At 37.6% G+C, this 14,541-nt stretch overlaps 1 long non-coding RNA gene across 1 annotated transcript; it reads left to right on the top strand.

Moving 5' to 3' along the window:
* The first annotated feature begins 9,459 nt into the window (after positions 1-9,459).
* On the top strand, positions 9,460-10,204 carry LOC118489304. Its single transcript, XR_004887164.1, has 2 exons — positions 9,460-9,505; positions 9,923-10,204. It is a non-coding gene; the product is annotated as an uncharacterized LOC118489304 (long non-coding RNA).
* The last annotated feature ends 4,337 nt before the right edge of the window (positions 10,205-14,541 follow it).

Genomic DNA, 14,541 nt, shown 5'->3' with positions numbered 1-14,541 from the left:
ATCATAGATCGAAAACGAAACCAGTTAACAATCTCCGACAACTAAAAAGTCATTACCACAGACCAGATGACACTGAAAACACCAAAATCAAACAACATTAAAAGAGCGTACAATCAACCGAAAAGTATGTAAATGCATGACCAAGAAAAGCAAACAGTAACGTTAGTAAACTATTCGTCATAAGAAATCAACAACCCAACAAAAGCAGTCGTAGTCCAAAAACAGACCCTAACATACGCATTTGTTACAAAAAAAAAAAAAACCTAAACTGTTCGGTAAGAACAAAACCCTCAAACAACATGTATGGGGTAATCGCAAAAGAAAATGTGGACAGTAAAAAAGAACAATAATTGAAGATAATATGCTGATGACAATCAAAATCGTAAAATCAAACCATCAAACAAAGTCCGACAACAAAGGCAAAAAAGTAAACTACATGAAATCGCCGGAGAATCGCATGAGAAGGCGTACACAAGAAGAAAGAAAGATAAAGTAAGTAACAACTGTTTGGTGAGGGGCTTACCCTTTTAAAGCCCCCGCCAACCTTTAAAGTACAAACCCAAAAACCAAAGGAACAAACCACTCAAAGCAAAGAAAACCAACAAAGCAAAAGGTATAACAAACACACAAAAATCTTGTAAATTAACATTATATAAATTATATGCTAAATTTATTAATTATGTAGTTGTATTACACAATAACATATCATAGACTTTATATTACAACATATCACAATACACCACATTATATATATATATATATAACTTGCAACATGTTTAGGCATATTGCTCTTGTACTTTTGGCTTTCTTTGTGTATCATGCTTTTTTTAGTTGTAAGGTTAGCTTAGAAGGTTGTACATTGTTTTGCCTCTTTGTCTAACAACCCCTTTCAGCCACGTTTCCTTTCAAAACATAGTATTTGCTCTAGGTTTTTGTATAAGCAGGAAAGAGACACGGCGGCAGAGAGAGAGAGAGAGGCACGGCGGTAGAGAGAGAGGCAGGGAAGAGACACGGCAGCGGCGTTTAGGGTTCTGCCGCAAACACAACGACGGTGGCGGCGTTTAGGGTTCCAATGATTCGGTCCAAGAAACATCTCCGGTGACTTAAAATAGGGTTCCGACCAAGAGAACCAGGGTTTATCACACCTGTCCACCCACGTCTCCTATTACCTCTCATATACCATCTACCGCTTGTAAAAACCGTTACACCAATGTCGCCAATCAACGCCAAATGAGAGGTTTTGGCGTCGAAGGGCAAGCCGTGTAACAGCGATGAGGTTTGTGAATGTCGTTCACGGCAGCGCTTAGCCTACAGATTCTATTTCAATTAAGCCCCTCCGGTTCGCCTCCGACTCCGTCATTCAGGTAACTTTATGTGTGTGTGAATTCATAGGTGTTTTGATAGTGTTTTAATGGATGTTTGATGTAATATATCATATATGAGGATTTTGATGCAGGTTTTGGAGTCTGATGGGGAGACTTCACCTGAGTTTGTGTTAATGTATTTGCTGTTTGATTTTGGTATTGTGATTTAAATTGGGTTTTGTTTTTTCAGTTAGGATCATTGGTTTATGGATTTTGGGGATTTAGTGGGGTTTTTTTTTAATTGAAAGAGGGTTTTTAAGTCAAACTGATCTAACGATTTCAAATAAGTTTAAGATTATTATTGATTAAATAATTAAATGTTATTAACTTTTATGTTCATTTTGAGTATCTTGCATATGACTTAAAATGTGGGCTTGGGATGAAAGCGGTTCTAGCACTGAAAGGATGGAGATCTGAATATAATTTGCAACATGTTATGTCACTTTGAGGCCTTCTACGGCGGTAGTGTAAATGCAGCATCCGCTGGAGCATTCTTGGGATAGTTCTATGTGTAACAACTCTCCTGAAAATTAGTAATTAGGATAATAATTATCTATTAAGGAAACCCTAATTGAGACACCCAAGTAATTCTGCACAAACCCTAAAATTTTCAGAACAATCGGAATCAGGATCAGGGCCCCTAAAACTCAAGGGGGGTAAACCCTAGTTGAACGATTATCTACTTAAATCGTTGTTTAATTTTAATTGGACCAAACTGTCAACTCAGCATAGCTAGTCCCGACCCTAGGCACCTATATATAGACTGCTTCCCTTACGGACCGTAAGGGAAATGGTATACGGTCCGTAAGCCTGTCCCAAAAATTAGTATAAATAGCAGACATTGGCAGTCGGTTTATGCTGCTCAAACGACGTTCAAAGTCGAATTACACACTGAGTTATACTCTGTATACTCTTAAAACACACACGGGTCACGAAGTGCTGCCGCAATCAGGGTAATAACTCGATCGCTATTACGATTCAACGTCCGATCGATTATAACTATTCAACGATTGTCCGAGTGCTGCTCAAATTGAGCTTCTACTTTGATTATTCGTCATGATTTCGACTTGAATATTTGAATGCTGTTCGAATTTGGACTATGCTCTGTTATTCGTTGTGAATCCGATTGAATTGTTAAGTATTGCACTTGTTAATCGTTGTGAGGGTTTAATCTCGTGAATTGACGTAACTGATGTATTAAGTTACTAACCCGTTGTGTGTGCATTATTATCAAATTAGGTTTAATCAAGGCTAATCAGTAGGCTTATACCTTGCTCGATAAATCTGCAATGTGAGTCATTCTCTTTACTCACAGTTTGTGAGTCATTCTCTTTTCTCACAGTTTGTGAGTCATTCTCTTTTCTCACAGTTTGTGAGTCATTCTCTTTTCTCACAGTTTGTGAGTCATTCTCTTTTTATCAACTGTTTTACAATACCTCAAATTATTTTCAAAATGTTATAATTACAGGGATTAAGTCGTGGTTATCTTAACCGCTGGCTAGTGGGGTATTGTGCACATTACTAATTTCTCACAGTTAGGCAATAAGCCCTAACAGGGGTTAGGCTAATAAGACCTAAACAGTGACAAAACGTCACTAATTGGGTGACTGGACCCAATAGTGGTATGACCATCGTCACACGGGTGGCAAGGCCAGATATTAATTAAGATACTGCCATAGTAATCGCTCTTATGCTGTAATTTATAACTATGTGTCATTTTATCAAAATGAATGATTCACTCAGTATTTCCCCGCTGACAAAACCTTTTTACAACATGTTTCAGGTGACCTACTGAATTAAGTACACGTGCTACGGAGCACTATCAAGCTTGAAGTGGTGGCTCAAATAAATAAATAAACATGTTTGTAAAATAATGAAATTATGATATTTACGGGGTTTATCAAAAAGTAAATAAACAATACTCGGGCATATTTTTCAAATTTAAAACGATCCTGTTAAGACTTCCACTGTAAACATGAATACCACAGGATTTCTGTCCCGCGGCTCCGGAAACGGGTAAAACCGGGTCGGGGGCCGTGACAGAAAAAGGTGGTATCAGAGCCACTGATCAAGCCACTGATTTAAGCCTATTAAGTATTTATTTAAATTTTCTAACTGTCATTCTATGAATATATGTTTTATTATCTGATTAATTGAGTATAGGATGGGCAGATCTTTATAGGCTAGCCAATATAGCAAATAATGCAATTCCTGACCTAAGCTTTAGCACCTTTATATTATTCAGTAAAGTAAATTTATAAATAAAACCTAGGGTGTTTTAAATTTCAGTTGTTTTGGTAGTTAAACAGTATGAAATGGTATTTCAAAGTTTTCTATCAAATTTGTCATAAATTCTGACTTAGTCATTATGTGTATATAAACAGTATGAGTGACTTGTCTGATGCCCTTCAGAATTTAAATCTCTATCCAGTAAGAATAGAAGTTTCCAGAGATTTCAATAGATATATACCAGACATAGAGGAACCTATAGAATTCAACGATGTACCTTTCGAAAAACCCACGCTTAAGAAAATAGAAATTGGGGAAAGCTCTAGGCAAATTGAGGGGTTACCATCTCAGGAAGAGTTAGATTTTATATTGATAGATTATAATACTATCAAGTCTATTAATGAAACACAACTACCAATTAACGTAGAACCATCTATTCCAAACCCTTCAATCCACTCGCGACCTTTCGAAATAGACGAATGGTTGACTAATGAAATACAGTTACAAAACAATCCCTATAAGCTTTTTCCTCAGTTCAATCTAGAACCTTTACCAAATCCACCAATGAGTAACGAGAATATAGCTAGACTCCGCCACTTTGACCAAGAACTAATGAATGTTGGGAATAGGATCCAAGAGATTGGGAAACAGATCTCCTGGAAATACGATTAGCAGGAACACCGTTACTAGAATATCATCTGACAAAAGGATAGGGGATTTATGAAATTTTGGTTATATAATAGTAATAGTAAAATCAGTATGTGTAAAATAAATAATAAAACGGTTGTATATAGAAGCATGGTATAATAAAATTTTAGAAATTTTGGTTTGTTTACGTAATTATGTGCAATTAAGGGTAACATTGGATTACTTCCAGTATACTAATTATTTATCTATAAATTAGTTATCCGATGGAAAACGCTAATAATGAACCAGTTAACGAGGTTAATCAATCTGAGCAACAATCAGGGGATCAATATATGACTAGACAGGATATAGAAAATATCATTGCTCAAGGGATAGCCAACACTATTCCAACAATAATTGCTCAAGGGATAGCCAACGCTATTCCAGCAATCATTGCTGCTGTTAAAAATCCGGTAGAACCACAGCAAATCGTTCCTAGCAAACGTATTTCTGAAGATAACTTCAGTAATAGCGTAAACGGAGGCAATGATCATGTTAATCATGATGAGGAACCACAACAAGCTCCGCTCCCTAAGAAAAGGAAAGCTGCAACGCTTGGTTGCACTTACAAGGAATTCCTTGCCTGTAAACCTGTAGAGTTCGCAGGAAATGAAGGGGCAACTACGGCACTGCGTTGGTTAGAGAAAACCGAGGCAGTGATCAGAATAAGTAAATGTGTTGAGGAAGATAAGGTTATGTACGCTTCGCACCTTTTCAAAGAAGAAGCATTGGAATGGTGGAATACAGTGTTACAAGCTAAAGGAAGTGATGTGGCTTATGCCATGAGTTGGGAAGAATTTAAGCAATTAATAGAAAGAAAATTTTGTCCCGAATATGAGAAAGAACAAATGGCAAATAAGTTTTTAAGTCACCGAATGATAGATGTAGATTGTCGAGGGTATACTTCAAAATTCTTTGAGTATGCCAGAATTGTACCTACTCTGGCTTCGCCAGAACCAGTACTTATCTCTCGCGGTATCTGGGGTTTGATTAGTGAGATTCGTGACATTGTCAAAGCTGCGAGACCCCGCACAATTGACGATGCGGTAGAGTTAGCCAACACTCTAACTGACGGACTGGTACGCACTCGAGAAGAAAATAGAAGGAATGATTTAGCCCAGAAAATTTCCCAAGAATTTCATGTGGGTAATAGTAGCAAAAGAGGAACCGGACGATTTTCCACTATCCCATTTTGCAATACCTGCAAGGGAAAGCATTTTGGAAAATGCAAAGGATGCTGCAATTACTGCAAAATTCCAGGACATCGAGAAGAGGATTGCAGGAAAAAGAAGGCAATAACCTGCTATAATTGTGGAGAAACCGGACATTTCAGAACAAACTGTCCGAACTTAGGCAACCCAGCAAACGAAAAGACGAAACCTGCAGAAGGGACTACCAAGAAAAACGCAAGAGCTTTTCAATTAACCACTCAGGAAGCTGAACTAATTCCTGACATCATAGTTGGTACGTTTTAGTTCACAAACGTTTATGCAAGTATTATTTGACTCTAGTGCAAACCAAAGTTTTATAAATACTTCATTCTGCCAAGCCCTTAAATTACCCTTAACCAACCTTAGGCAGACTTTTCTGATTGAAACAGCAGATGGGAATTTCGTTAGAATAAATAAGATGTTGCGAGAAGCAAAGATAGAATTAGGATATAAATTTTCTGCAAAACTTGTTACTAATAAATTTAGCCGGATTCGATGTTGTATTAGGAATAGATTAGTTAATAGCCAACTATGCTTGAATTCTCTATAATAAAAGTCCCATAGAAATCCATACACCCGCAAGAGAATTAGTAATAATAACCGGAGATAAACCACAAAAGTCACTGAAATTTAATTTCAGTAATGAAGTTGTCCAATTATTCAAGGAAACAAGGAATAGCATATATGGTATCGATAATTGTTGATACCAAAGATAAGAAGATAGAAGACATTCCGATTATATCAGAACATCCTGATATTTTCCCCCAAGACCTACCAGGATTATCACCCAATAGAGAAATAGAATTTAGAATTCATCTAATTCCGGGAACTGTACCGATAGTTAAGACACCATATCGGTTAGCACTTACTGAAATGTTAGAAGTAAAGGAACAATTAGATAAATTATTAAGTAAAGGATTTATACGATCAAGTTTCTCCCCGTGGGGATCTCCAGTATTATTTGTAAAAAAGAAGGAAGGATCAATGAGAATGTGTATCGATTATAGGGAATTAAAACAAAGTTACAATTAGGAATCGATACCCATTACCTAGGATTGATGATCTATTTGATCAACTTCAGGAAGCTAGGTATTTTCCTAAGATAGATTTGCACTCCGGATATCATCAACTGAAGGTACCGGAAGAAGACATATCTAAGATTGCTTTCAGAACTAGGTATGGACATTACGAGTTTTAAAGACCCCCACTGCATTTATGGACATGATAAATAGAATATGTAAGCCGTATTTGGATAAATTCGTAATTGTTTCATCGACGATATACTTATTTATTCAAAATCAGGAGGACTATTGTAAGCATTTGCATGCACTCTTAACCTTGTTAAGAAAAGAAAAATTGCATGCCAAATTCTCAAAATGTGAATTTTGGCTTCAAGAAGTGCAATCCTTAGGACACATAGTGAATCATAAAGGTATTCACGTAGATCCCTCCAAAATTGAAGCAATCACCAGGTGGAAGGCTCCGCAATCAGCAACCGAAGTTAGGAGTTATCTAGGGTTAGCTGGATACTATAGGTGTTTTATTAAAGATTTTTCTAAGATAGCCGTACCCTTAACTAAGCTAACATGTAAAACAGTTAAGTTGAGTAGGGACCTAGACAAGAAAAAGCCTTTAGGATTTAAAACAGAAATTTACCAATGCTCTAAATATTAGCACTTCCAGAAGGAACGGAAAATTTTGAAGTATACTGTGATACTTCTAAGTAAGATTAGGATAAGTGCTAATGCAACGCAAAAAGGTAATTGCATATGCCTTAAGGTAAATAGAAAAAGCATAAGAAAAACTATACGACTCATGACTTAGAATTAGGAGCAGTAATTTTACCCTTAAGATTAGGAAACATTATCTAAGCAAGTTTACTATCCATACGGGTCATAAGAATTTAAGATACATATTTGAGCAACAAGAATTAAACCTGAGGAAAAGGAAATCCTCAACTATGATATTTAGTATCATGAAGGAAAGGCTGAAGACGGTTAGAAGAGTTATCTAAATAATAAACAAGAGCCGTCGGAGTTCGAGTTGGAGACAAAATGCTATTGAAAGTATTTCCTTGGAAAGGAATTTATAAATTCGGTAAGAAAAGAAGCTAGATACGTAGGACCATTTCCAGTAATCCAACGAATAGGACCAGTAGCCTATCATCTACAACTACCAGAAGAGCTAGCTGGAGTACATGATGTGTTTCATGTATCCAATCTCAAGAAATGTCTATCAGACGAATCCCTGGTAGTACCTCTTCAAGATGTAAAGGTAAACGAAAAGTTGAATTTTATAGAAAAACCACTACAGATCAAAGATAAGAAAAGTCAAGTTTCTCAAACACAAGCGACTAATACTAAACAAGGTCAAATGGAATTCGAAGAGAGGACCAGAATATATCTGAGAACTGGAATCAGAAATGAAGCGAAAATACCTCATTTATTCCAGTAAATCTCGAGGACGAGATTTTTCTTAAGGTGGGGAGGATGTAACAACTCTCCTGAAAATTAGTAATTAGGATAATAATTATCTATTAAGGAAACCCTAATTGAGACACCCAAGTAATTCTGCACAAACCCTAAAATTTTCAGAACAATCGGAATCAGGATCAGGGCCCCTAAAACTCAAGGGGGGTAAACCCTAGTTGAACGATTATCTACTTAAATCGTTGTTTAATTTTAATTGGACCAAACTGTCAACTCAGCATAGCTAGTCCCGACCCTAGGCACCTATATATAGACTGCTTCCCTTACGGACCGTAAGGGAAATGGTATACGGTCCGTAAGCCTGTCCCAAAAATTAGTATAAATAGCAGACATTGGCAGTCGGTTTATGCTGCTCAAACGACGTTCAAAGTCGAATTACACACTGAGTTATACTCTGTATACTCTTAAAACACACACGGGTCACGAAGTGCTGCCGCAATCAGGGTAATAACTCGATCGCTATTACTATTCAACGTCCGATCGATTATAACTATCCAACGATTGTCCGAGTGCTGCTCAAATTGAGCTTCTACTTTGATTATTCGTCGTGATTTCGACTTGAATATTTGAGTGCTGTTTGAATTCGGACTATGCTCTGTTATTCGTTGTGAATCCGATTGAATTGTTAAGTATTGCACTTGTTAATCGTTGTGAGGGTTTAATCTCGTGAATTGACGTAACTGCTGTATTAAGTTACTAACCCGTTGTGTGTGCATTATTATCAAATTAGGTTTAATCAAGGCTAATCAGTAGGCTTATACCTTGCTCGATAAATCTGCAATGTGAGTCATTCTCTTTTCTCACAGTTTGTGAGTCATTCTCTTTTCTCACAGTTTGTGAGTCATTCTCTTTTTATCAACTGTTTTACAATACCTCAAATTATTTTCAAAATGTTATAATTACAGGGATTAAGTCGTGGTTATCTTAACCGCTGGCTAGTGGGGTATTGTGCACATTACTAATTTCTCACAGTTAGGCAATAAGCCCTAACAGGGGTTAGGCTAATAAGACCTAAACAGTGACAAAACGTCACTAATTGGGTGACTGGACCCAATAGTGGTATGACCATCGTCATACGGGTGGCAAGGCCAGATATTAATTAAGATACTGCCATAGTAATCGCTCTTATGCTGTAATTTATAACTATGTGTAATTTTATCAAAATGAATGATTCACTCAGTATTTCCCCGCTGACAAAACCTTTTTACAACATGTTTCAGGTGACCTACTGAATTAAGTACACATGCTACGGAGCACTATCAAGCTTGAAGTGGTGGCTCAAATAAATAAATAAACGTGTTTGTAAAATAATGAAATTATGATATTTACGGGGTTTATCAAAAAGTAAATAAACAATACTCGGGCATATTTTTCAAATTTAAAACGATCCTGTTAAGACTTCCGCTGTAAACATGAATACCACAGGATTTCTGTCCCGCGGCTCCGGAAACGGGTAAAACCGGGTCGGGGGCCGTGACACTATGCGCCTTCTTTACACTTTCTCCACCGTTGAAGAGTGCTGGAGGTACTTGTTTATATTTAATTTGTTGTTGTTTGTTTCTTCCTGTAATGTAATTAGTTATGTTATGATATAACTTAATTAAGAGTTAATTTTATTTTAAGAGTTTTTGAATTAGGTTTTTGATTTGAGGTAATTTGTTAATGTTGAAAAAGTTTTTATTGATGGTGCACACAACCTATTTGATAAATTGCTTTAGAGAGCACATGAAAAACAATTAAGCAGTGCTAACAAAAACTTCTTGGTCAAATCACTTATTTGTCAATGGAATTGTCAGTGGCATACTGTTATACTGATAATGTTAAACCGTACGTTTTTATTTTTCATTGTTGTACCGAATTGATTCAGGATTTGTTGTTTTTCTTTGGTATCGATAGTTGATTTTGATTAAGTTTTGTGGGCGATCTTCGTTGTTTGGCCTAGGTTCTGAAGCGGTTGCTATGCTGGTATTCTTTTTGTGGAAGAAACAACAAATCAGCTCTCGACTTCCATTTGATGTTGGATATGAGGTCTAAAACACAGGTGGAGTCAATTTTATTGTTACTATGTTTTTGATTATTTGCTTGGGTATGTTGCCACCCTGGCCCTTTTGTTTAAATGACTCTTAGGGTTTCCGTGTACCTTCGCTTACAAACAGAGCCCTCGCCGCATCGCGACGGGTTTCTTTTCTAGTTTTATTATATTATATATACTAAGTTAGAAATCCAAGTACTGCATTGTTTAAATAAAGGAGATATTGGTAATAAAAATTTAGATGTTATAAAAAATATTTTGAATTAAAATATGACTAATTAAGAAATAGAATATGAATGAGTGAATATAATAAGCATAAAAAGAATGTTGAGTTTACATAATTGTGACGCGTAGCACAACCAGTTACTTATTTATTATGTGTGGATAATGTTTTTTTGAAACCATCATAACATAAACCACTAGAACCGCATAAACAATATCTTTTTTTTTGTTGTTGAATGAAAACCTACACACCTTTCAGCTCTACTCTTAAATTACACATTTTTTTGACAGCCACCACTACTAGAAAATTGTTTATTATTATTATTATTATTATTATTATTATTATTATTATTATTATTATTATTATTATTATTATTATTATTATTATTATTATTATTTGGTACAAAAGATTCAGACAAATTTCCCACAACTCAATCTTTGCGATAAGGCTCCAACAAATTTCCAATGAACAAAGAAAAACCCTAAACTTTCCATAATTTTCCGACAAAATAGACACAAAATTATTATTCATCACATATTTAACTACGTTTCCGACGGTTTCCCTCGTATCTTATTTTTTTATATATTAATTTTTGTTCTTCGTTGATACAATAAAATAATCAATTTAAATAATTAAAAAACTATAAGTTGTCGCAAATTGCAACCATTTTCCCACAAATTTTCTTTCTTATAATTTATTTATTTTTGTTATATGTTATACAACTAAATTTAAGCTCATCGTGTTGCGGCGGGGACGTAAAACTATGCCAAATATCACTAATGTCACACCATCGTCAGCAACTACCAACACTGAGTCGATCCAGGACCCGCGCGTTGCGACGAACTTATCAAACGAAAAAACTAAATGTAAAACACTGAACCACACATGCATGTTGCATCGTGTTAACTCACATAATTTTGAACGAAACAAAAAAACATGAAACCACACACACACGTCGCACCGTCTTAACTCGCAAAATTTAGAACGAAACGTAAAATGAAAATTTGCGAAAGATAAAAAGTATTGGGGACCACAGTTGAAGGTAAAAATATTGTGAGGGTTAAATTGAAAATAATGAAAACTTTTGAGTTAAAAATGAAAAAAAAACAATTTGTTGATTATAATTGCAAAATATAAAAAGCTTTTGGGTTAAAGTTAAAAATCAACTTTTTTTTTGAAAATCCCCCAAAACATGATGTATAACAACTTATGCACAAAATTGTTTTTAATTTATGGAATGTTAATAAGATAAATTATTTAAATATTAAAAAATCATGAGCACAAGATTTGAACTTATTTAATTTAAAAAAGCAAAGTGTTATCTAACTGCTAGATACCGCACAATCAAAGGTCATTTGGTAGATATAAAATTTATTAGTGAAGTTTATATAAGCAAATAAGTTTCAATTCATTAAGGCTAAAGGGTGTTGGGTCATGGTTGGGACATGATTCAGCAAGTAGAAACATGAATGGAAGGTTATACTACCTTGAAGAGGTATGGTCCCAATTCCATGCACGCATGGCAGGGACCACAATACTTTTATCCTACATGGCGTCTGCATCAGCGAAGAATATCCAGAAGCTTCTAGAAGCTTCTGGAAGATATTGCATGCAACACCAAAGATGCTCCTCCAGACAAAAAGGACAACACGTGTCACCAATAACTGGACGCCACCCGGATCTGCAGCACGATCCTAGGACAGGCCGACAGCTGCTGATATAATTCCCTTACCTGGACGAATAACGGCGTGACACGTCACCCACTACTTTGAGTGCAACAGAGGAGACCAAGAGGATATTCCCCTTGGTCGAACAGCTGCCGCCCGATAGCAGCTTGCAAGGCCTCTCCTCCCTCATTCACCCTTCGGCTATAAATAGGAACCTTCCTCATTCAGGTAGAACATTCTGCTCTCTTTACATTTCACCTACAACACACACTATTTCTCCTCGAAACAGTACTTATCCTCACGCTGGAGGGTGGTCACAAGGAGAACCCCCCCTATTCTCCTCCTTGTGGCGAGTCACCGGTGTTCTGTTTTGCAAGATCCCAGTAATCAGCGAATGGAGAAAGATATTGAACCTCACATACGAGACGGCCCACCTGGTTAGCCTAAGTGTTAACAAGTGTTTCATCATTATCACCAGATACAACAAGGAATGCTTAGAAATCGGAGATGTGGGGGGAAAAGATGATGCGCGCGCACTTCATGAGAGCTGTCAAATGTGACGATCTGATCAAAAGAGTTAAAGGAAGGGATCGGGGTCCCAAAGTTTGGGATACTTTCATCGAAGCAGCAAAAACCATTGCAAGAACCGACAAGCAGCTGACCGGCGACGATAGCTGTCAGTATAACTATAGCCAGCATACCAAAGATAGACGCAACAAGAAGGGCAAGGGTCAACATTGGAAGGCATCTGGCTATAGAGAAAGAAGTCCACCAGCTGAGGATGCGCGCGCGACCATCAATCAAATCAGTCACTGCAAGGAAGTTAAAAAAGAAAACATAGAGAAACAGTGGACACCTCTGACGAAAACCCCTTCCGAAGTCCCGTCAACTGAAAACCACCAGTTCAAACCTCCTTTGCAGATGCGAAACAAAAGGGGGCAAGACCCAAATCTCTTTTGTGAATTCCACAAAGATACAGGTCATCTGACAGATGACTGTATTAATCTGAGGCAAGAGATAGAACGAGCTTTGAAAGGTGGCAGGCTCACCCATCTGGTCAAAGGAGGGAAAAGAGACAACCGTCAAATCCAAAGGAGGGAAGAGGGTCCAGATAACAACAAACTTCGAAAGCTGGAAACACACATGATCCAAGGAGGTCAGAAGAGACCGAGGAAAAACTACAACAAGCGCGCCCAGGATGACTCCTGGCGCGAGAGGCAAGTTGTCTTCCCAGTAGTACGAGGCGGTCCGAGAGAAAGAAGACCAATAGTCATTCCTAGTGTATTTGGCCACTACCAGACTGACTACATTTTTATAGACCCGGGAATCACCGCTGACATCATATATGAGCAATGTTTCAATCAATTAGACCAAGAAGATAAGGCGCGCTTAGAGCCAGTGGATTATCCACTCACTGGTTTCTTCAACGAAGTCGTCTTTCCTCTTGGCCAAATATCTTTCCCGGTGCTACTGTCTGACGGAAAGAACTCAAGGACGAAAGAGGTCATGTTCATAGTTTTACCAGCAAATTCGAGGCACGACATCCTCTTGGGAAGAGAGTCCCAAGGAGATTTCAGCATGATTTGTTCAGGGCCACACTCAGCAGTTGGTTTCCCAACAGAGACCGGGATAGCCATAATTTATGCAAGCAAAGAGGTTCTTGTAACCGACGAGGTCAGACCTGCAAAGTCAAGCAGGCCGACCCCGCGCGCAGAGCCAGAAAAATGAGTCCTAAACAGGAAGTACCCAGAGAAAACAATTACCTTGGGCCCGGCAATATCAGAACTCACGCGCGCAACCCTCAAGAAGTTGTTGTTCAAAAATATGGACGTGTTCGCCTGGACACCGACCGACATGGTTGGCGTTCCACGGCATATAGTAGAACACAGGTTGAATGTCGCTGAAAACGCCAAACCAGTGGTACATACCAAAGTCACCTAGGAGACATAAAACATGAAGCCATGCAGGAACAAATCATAGAGCTACTGAATGCTGGCATCATCAGGGAAGTAAGATACCAAACTTCGGTAGCCAGCCTAGTAATGGTTCTGAAAGGAAATGGTGGCTGGAGGATGTGTGTGGATTATAAAGATTTGAACAAAGCTTGCCCGTGCGATTGTTATGCTTTACCCGAGATCGATGAAAAAATTGATTCACTGGCATATTTCCGATGGAAATGCTTTCTCGATTGTTACAAAGGATACCATTAAGTGCAGATGGCAATCCAAGATGAAGACGAGACTGCATTCCGCACACCAACAGGGCTGTATTGTTACATAAAAATGCCCTTTGGACTAAAGAATGCATGAGCAACATATCAGAGGTTAATGAATGAAACATTCAGTGATGCTACCGGAAAATACATCGAAATTTACATGGATGATTTGGTCATCGTGAGAAAGGAAGAGGACCTGATGCTGGTAAACATTCAGAAAACACTCGACACGTTGCGAGGGGTAAATATCAAGTTGAATCCAGGAAAGTGCTCCTTCGGAATGGAGGAAGGAAAATTCCTGGGTTTAATCGTGACCAAAGATGAGTTCAAGGTCAATCCCGAGAAAGTGCATGCAATAGAGCGGATGCCTTCCCCATCAACGATAGAAGAAATGTGGAAATTGGCTGGACGTTTAGCAGCGTTA

The sequence above is a fragment of the Helianthus annuus genome, chromosome 17, assembly GCF_002127325.2.
Source record: "Helianthus annuus cultivar XRQ/B chromosome 17, HanXRQr2.0-SUNRISE, whole genome shotgun sequence".
NCBI lineage: Eukaryota > Viridiplantae > Streptophyta > Magnoliopsida > Asterales > Asteraceae > Helianthus > Helianthus annuus.
The sequence above is the reverse complement of the archived record's forward strand: the minus strand, read 5'-3'. Positions and strand labels throughout refer to the sequence as shown.